The sequence below is a fragment of the Pygoscelis adeliae genome, unplaced genomic scaffold, assembly GCF_000699105.1.
Source record: "Pygoscelis adeliae isolate BGI_AS28 unplaced genomic scaffold, ASM69910v1 Scaffold279, whole genome shotgun sequence".
NCBI classification, from domain to species: Eukaryota; Metazoa; Chordata; class Aves; order Sphenisciformes; family Spheniscidae; genus Pygoscelis; species Pygoscelis adeliae.
In genome coordinates, this window is record NW_008825542.1 from 4081 (window position 1) to 11460 (window position 7380).

At 48.2% G+C, this 7380-nt stretch overlaps 1 pseudogene; it reads left to right on the top strand.

Moving 5' to 3' along the window:
• The first annotated feature begins 223 nt into the window (after window positions 1-223).
• Window positions 224-6311, top strand: LOC103923537 (annotated as a pseudogene).
• The last annotated feature ends 1069 nt before the right edge of the window (window positions 6312-7380 follow it).

Sequence of the window (7380 nt, forward strand, 5' to 3'; positions counted from 1 at the left end):
CTCCCATTTGCCCACTGCTGTACAGTAGGGATGACTCCTTATGACCTCACGGGAAGAGCCCTGCTCCTTATGCACATTTGGCTAGCACAAATCAGACTGCCAGCCAGTCTGAAAGGAAGGGGAGAGACATATATGTTTGGAACGGTGTTTGGGGTGCAGAGAATGGAAAGAGATTTTTGACAGAGCACTTCTAATTCGTGTGTGTGATTTCCTCCTTTGGCAGTACGTCGTGAACAAAGTGATCAGCTCTCCAACAGCAGCTCCATCACCAAGTTCCTCCTCCTGACACTCGCAGACACATGGGAGATGCAGCTCTTGCACTTCTGGCTCTTCCTGGGCATCTACCTCGCTGCCGTCCCAGCCAATGGCATCATCATCACAGCCAGAGCCTACGACCACCATCTCCGCAATCCATCTACTTACTCCTCATGCTCTCCCTTCTTGACCTGTGCTCCATCTCCACCACTCTCCCCAAAACCATAGTTAATTGCCTGTGGGAGAACAGGTGCATCTCCTACTAAGGGAGTGTGGCCCAGCTTTTTCCATGTCAGCTGAGTATTTTCTTCTGACTCTCAATGCCTATGACTGCTACATTGCCATCTGACAACCCCTGCACTATGGCACTCTCCTGGGCAGCAGAGCTTCTCTCCGCATACAGCAGCTCCCTGGGTTAGTGGTTTTCTCAATTTTGTGCTGCTCCCTGCCAAAACCTTTTGCATACTACTCTACCAAGGCAATGCCCCGGAGCAGTTCTTCTGTGAAATCCTCCACATCTGAGCAAGATCACTTGCTCAGACTTGTACGTCAAGGAAGTTTGTCTTCTTGTGCTTAGTGCCTGTTTAGCCTTTGGGTGGTTTATTTCCATCATGCTGTCTTGTGTGCAGATATTCAGGGCCGTGCTGAGGATCACCTCTGAGCTGGGACAGCACAAAAGCTATTCCACGTGCCTCCCTCAGCTGGCCGTGGTCTCCCTATTTTTCAGCACTGCAGTCTTTGTTGTCTGAAGCCAGCCTCCATCTCATCCCGATACCTACACCTGGTGGTGGCTGTTGTGTCGTCGATGGTGCCTCCAGCAGCGAAATCCTCATTTACTGTATGAGAAACCAGAAGATAAAAGATGCGCTTAAGAAAGTAATTCCATGGAATTTTTTAAATATTGATAAAATTACCAACTCTCCAGAAATTAGTCCCAGAGTATCTGATTCCAGCCTTTGTTGTTTGTATTTTTATCATTATATTTATCTTTATTGCTGTTGTTATTGTCATTCATGGTTATGATGTTCCTACAAAAATGGTTGTGTTTGTATCACTACATTTGAGGTATGTAACTATACAGTGTCACCTGGTGCCAGTGTAAAAGTACATCTAACAGTGGCTCAGAGCTAGTATCCTTCATAGAAGTTCTGTAATGAAAGAGTTTCTCCCCAGTGCAGTGCTTTCATGCTGAAATCTGTCTCCAAATAGGTCTTAGGACCTGTACCCATAAAGTTCCTCTTGTGAACATCTCCATGTATTCAGGGGAAAAAAAAAAGCTCAAGCCTGTTTCTGTCCTTTTAGAGACATAGGATTGGATTTAGGAATCGTCAGTCGGAGTCAGGTGAGATGGTGAGTATGATTGAGAAACATACTCAGAGTTTTCGCACAAGAGACATTAAAGACATTCATCTTCTAACAAAAGAATCTGGAGCTGCCTGGATAGCACATTTGTTGTCCATGGTTAGCGTGTTCCTGGGGTTGTGTTGGGATGGAAGAGGTTGGCAAAGATGGGGTTTGGCTTGTTAAGCACAGGACATGTGCAGACCTTCTCTGGGCACTCGCCAGTTCCTCCCCACCTATCTAGAGCAGGAATCCCCACAGAGCGACACGCTACTCCAGGTGTGGCTACACAATGGCTCATTGGAGGACAACGAAAACTGAAGATATCTTTATGGCCCTGGTCCTGCTAGTACATCCCCCTGCAGCTGGCCTTGTTCATGGTCAGCACTCACGATTGGCTCATACGGTGTCCTTCCCAGTGCCCAGGCTCTTCTCAAGGTCACTGCACATCAAGTCATGTGACAGCAGGCCCTGATATATGGGTTTCCCCCCGATACAGGACTGGCCCCTTCTCCTTGTAAAACTTAAGACGTTTCTTTTGGCTCAATCCCAGATTTTCTCAAAGTCCACCCCGGACAAAAGATCCATTAGGTCTGTTCTTAATGGTTGTATGCAGATGGCTCAGTCTGGTTGTGGTGACCCATCTTGTGGTGACAAGATAATACAATGATGCGTTGCAGGACACTGGAGGAAACAAAAGTTGTTACTATTTTTTGTACTGACTAACGTAGGAATTAGCACAACCACCATGTTAGAAAGAATTTTGTGCCCCCATAGACAGGGCACAAAGCAAGCAACGCCAGGACCAGTGGAGAAAGAGCAGATTTGTGCTGTTTTAGAAAAATTTATGAGGATGATTAGAGATAACTTGGGAGGTGGAAAGAGGAAAAAGGAAAATAAATTGTTTAGCTCAGGATATGGTGATGTCTCTTTCAGGTGACCTGCGTAGCAGCCTTGAGGCAATGACTTAAGTGCGACAAAAAAAAAAGCCACAGCTGAGTGGACAAAACTTACGTCTTCTTCATTTCGTGGTCCTGGGGAATATCATCATGGGAATATCCTTGGTGGAAGGAAATACACAATCACGCGTTCTAGCAGGGAACTCAGGAGGTCTCCAGGCGAAGCAAAACCACTGTCACTGCAGAAAGGGAAAAAAGGGTTGGGCTGCTTGCATGTTCGGCTATGTTAGTGTAAGATGTATACATATATCTGTAGAGACAGAGAGAGAGCGAGCATCGGTTCCACCAAGAGCTGGTCTTGGAACCTTCATCTCTCTAGGAGCTGGTCCTGGAATTTCCCCATTCTCTCAGCTCTGCCATGCACAGACAAGTGCGCAGAAATGTAACAAAAATGGCTCTCTCCAGCACATGATCGCAGACCCATTGAGTCTCAAAGGCAGCTGCCTCCAATAGTCTCTGTGCTTCCTCTTCTCTCTTGATGTTAGTCAGGAGCTCTTTACTCATCCATGCCAGCCTCCTGCCACCTTAGCATGAGTTCCTGAATGTTGGGGTGGATAACGAAGACATGATCCTTGGCCATCAAATAACTCTCTGGAGAATCCACCTGGCCACAGACATTCCCTGGTCCAAGGTTATGAAAACTTAGCTCCCTAAGTATTATGATCATCAATCTTTGTCATATGAAATTGTATTAACTTCTTAATATATAGTTCACATTGTTATACTGATTTATCATGCTTGAATAAGCAAACTAAAGGACACCAGCTCATCACAAGGGCCAGAAGAACAGCCCTGCCCTGGAAATAGTTACATTGCTTCTGGAAAGCTTAGAGCTATCCATGAAGGATAAAGGATACCCCGGACAACCAAGATAATGCCCTGTTACAAGCCCCTCTACCACACTTTTGAAACCATCCCAGCGGCAGCTATCGTATGTAAATAACTAGCACGAGACCAACTCCAGGGATGTCTATGAATAGACAAGCAGCAAGAATGTTGATGAATGTTGGCACTGCAGAAGTATAGTTTCTTTAAGAAGTTTTACTACAGTTAGTAATCAGTATTGTGAGGTAATTAGTGTTTAGTCAAATTGTATTGTACTTGAACGATTGAACAGTGTAAGAACCCTGTGTAAAACCATATTCGGCGTACTCCAGTTTGGCTGGGACACCTCATGCACATAACTTAATATTTACTCTTGTAATTCTGTACTTTTGTGTCCTTGCCTTTGTACTCTGTCTGCTCAGGCCTTTTGCAAGTTTTTGTAACACAAATGACACCACTGCAGTATAGCAAGGTCTGTCCCTTTTCTATTCAGTAGATGTAGGGCAGTCCAAGAACACAGGACAAATCACGGGTGGTGGTGGTGGTGTCTCCACTCATGTGTGTACAGTGTGAAACTACTGGCTTTCCTCTCCACTACCCCTTACTCACCACCTTGATAACACAGTCAAAGACCAGACCAGCTGTTCTCACAGCAGGTCTGTCAGCAGCACCTTGTCTTTCCTAGAGATCATGTTCAGCTCCTCCAAAGGCCCTCAGGGCTAGAAGAGACACCGCTGCAAAAAAGTTTCCTGCCAGGGTATAATTTCCCATCCCCATTTTTCTCTGACCTTGGGGACAGCAGGGTTTGCTCATTCTGTTTATAGCTGATTTCAGCTTTATGTTTCAAGACGCCATCCACTGTGGCATGTCTCTGCTCTGAAGCAAAGCCTCTGCACACATGAGGACTTGAAGGGTTGGTACCACGTTTCAATAACACAAGTCAGAGCTTGGCATGGAGCCACAGCTGAGGTTCTACACCAAATAAGCAACACCAAATATGCACCGATGCCCTCAGAAAGAGGTAGAACCAAGCTGAGTGGGAGCCTGTGCTTTTTGACATCCACAGAGTAACTGCCAATGCATGGTGGAACAAGTCACACAGGTTGGTTTGCGGCAATGGTTGGTTACAGGCTTTTCAGGTGAGACAGGCTAGAAGGATCTGGGTTCCTGTCCCATCAAACTGAAGTAGTTAACTAGATAAATGGCATTCCTCTATGAGGCAGGTGACATATTTGGTGAGCCCTTGTGAGTGAGGGTCAGAGGAGAAGCCAGTAAAAGTGAAAGCATGCTAGGAGATAAGGAACCCGAAATCAGGCTGAGGAAGTGGGCTGTTTCTGGAGTGTGTTGGGAAAATGGCTTAGCATAGCTGCCACTTACACCAACAAGGGTAATGCAAAGCTTGTCAGGGATGTGAAGATTTGCTTTCATGACCCTGAAATAGTTGGGTCCCATCTCCCAAGGGGAGTGAGGAAGGAGAACGGAAGATAGCAGATGCCAGAACTCAGGGGAGCGTTTTGGCCTATGCTGGGTAGTTTCAGTGGGGATCCAATGGTCAGAAGCACTGAAGGGGGGCAGAGCTCAATACTGCTGGTCTTCAATGACAAAATTCTCCAAGCTCAACAATGGTCCAGATAAAAAAATCAGTTGAAAGAGCAACGGCATCATAATGAGCTGTTACATGAATATTTAAACATACTGTGTGGCCACTGCTGAATTTCATAAAAGCAGGAGTCCCTGATGTCCCCAAGTGTCTTGGATATCCCTGATGTCCCAAGAACTCAAAGAGGTTGATCTGCTCAGGTATGTTTGGCTTTGATGAAGCCCCACATGTTCCCCAATATCCCCCCCGTGTCCCAATGCCCCAACATCCTTGAGGTCTCCAGGTGACCCCAATGTCCCTAGGTGTCTCACATGACATGTCCCCAGAACTCAAATCATCTCATCTGCTCAGCCATGTTTGGCTTCGATGAGGGTGGGTGGCTGTGGGAACAGCTCCACTTTTCCCCAAACAGGCTGTGGTGACGAGCATCGACATCCAGAGCATGGAGCCCATGGACCAGAGCATCCGCAACACCCTGCAGCGCAGTGTCCAGCTGGCCATTGAGATCACCACCAACTCCCAGGAGGTTGCCACCAGGTCCACATGTCACCTCATCTCCCACCAGGTTCCTCCTATGTCCCACCAGGTTCCTCCTGTGTCCCTCCAACACACCTTCCAGCTGGAGATCAAGATCAGCACTATCTCCCAGGAGGCCACCGCCAGGTCTCTGTGCCCCTTGCGTGCCCAAATGTCCCTCCATGTCCCCATGCCCCTTATGTCCCCCCATGTCCTCCAATGTTTCCTTATCTCTGTCTATATGCACCATGTTGCCATATCCCCCCATATCCCTAAATGTCCCCTACATCCCCATGTGTCCCATACCAACCATGTCCCCTGTATCCCCCATATCCTCAACATGCCCAGTTTCCCCCCAGTGTCTCCAACATGCCCCACATTGTTGGTGTCTCCCTGCACCCCCAACATCCCACATGTCCCCCATGCCACCCCACCCCTCGGTCCCTGTCCCCAAGCACAAGGCAGAGCAGCTGGCACAGGAGCCCCAGGGACACCTGGAGCAGCAGTGCCTCCTTGACCAGGCAAAGGCTGAGCAGGCACTGCCCCACAGACCCCACCACAATGCATGGGCTGACTCCAGGTGCTGTGCTCGTTAGGAAGGGGTTAAATAAGTAGGCAGGGCATGGCATGATCAACCAGCAAGCTATTTTCGTATGACAGACCCTTTTTATGCCTCCATTTTCCCCTACTTGTTCCTCCCTAATCCCCCTAGATCCTTTGCTTTGGTTCCTCCACAAAGCATCTTGTGCAATGCCAAGACATTCTGCTGGGGGACTTCAGCCACCCCGACATCTGCTGGAAAAGTAGCACGGTAAGCTGTAGGCAATCCAGAAGACTCCTGGGGTACATGGAGGATAACTTCTTAAGTCAGGTAATAGACAGCCCTACCAGAGGGGATGCAATACCGGACCTGTTGGTCACCAATGCAAGTGAGCTAACTGGTGACGTCAGGATTGGAGGCAGCCTGGGCTGCAGTGATCATGCACTGGTGGAGCTTGCAGTCCTGAGGGATATGGATCAGGCGAGGAGTAAAGTCAGGACCCTGAATTTTAGGAAAGCAAAATTCCAGCTCTTCAAGGAGTTAGTCAATAGGACCCCCTGGGAAACTGCCCTCAGGGAAAGGGAGCAGAACAGAGCTGGCAGATCTTTAAGGATGTTTTCCATAGAGTGCAAGAGCTCTCGATCCCCAGGTGTAAGAAATCAGGAAAGGAAGGCAAGAGACTGGCATAGATGAGTTGAGACCTGCTGGTCAAAATAAAGGGCAAGAAGGAAATGCACAGGCAGTGGAAGCAGGGACAGGTATCCTGGGAAGAGTATAGGAATGGTTGTGTAGGGATGGGGTCAGCAAGGCCAAGGATTCAGCTGGAGCTGAACTTGGCAAGGGACGCAAAGAATAATAAGAAGGGCTTCTATAGGTATGTCAGCCAGAAAAGGAAGGTGAAAGAAAGTGTACACCCCCGATGAACACAACGGGCAAACTGGTAACAGCAGACAAGGAGAAGGCTGAGGTACTCAAGAACATTTCCGGCCTCAGTCTTCACTGGCAACCTCTCTTCCCACATCTCTCGAGCAGATGGACCTCAAGGCAGGGACTGGGGGAGCAAAGTCCCTCCCACTGTAAGGGAAGATCAGGTTCGTGACCACCTGAGGAACCTGAACGTGCATAAGTCTATGGGACCCGATGAGATGCATCCCAGAGTCCGGAGGGAATTGGCTGATGTACTTGCCAGGCCACTCTCCATAATATTTGAAAAGTCGTGGCAGTCAGGTGAAATCCCCAGTGACTGGAAAAGGGAAACACTGCACCCATTTTTCAAAAGGGTAGAAAGGAGGACCCTGGGAACTACCGACCTGTCAGCCTCACCTCTGTGCCTGGGAAGATCA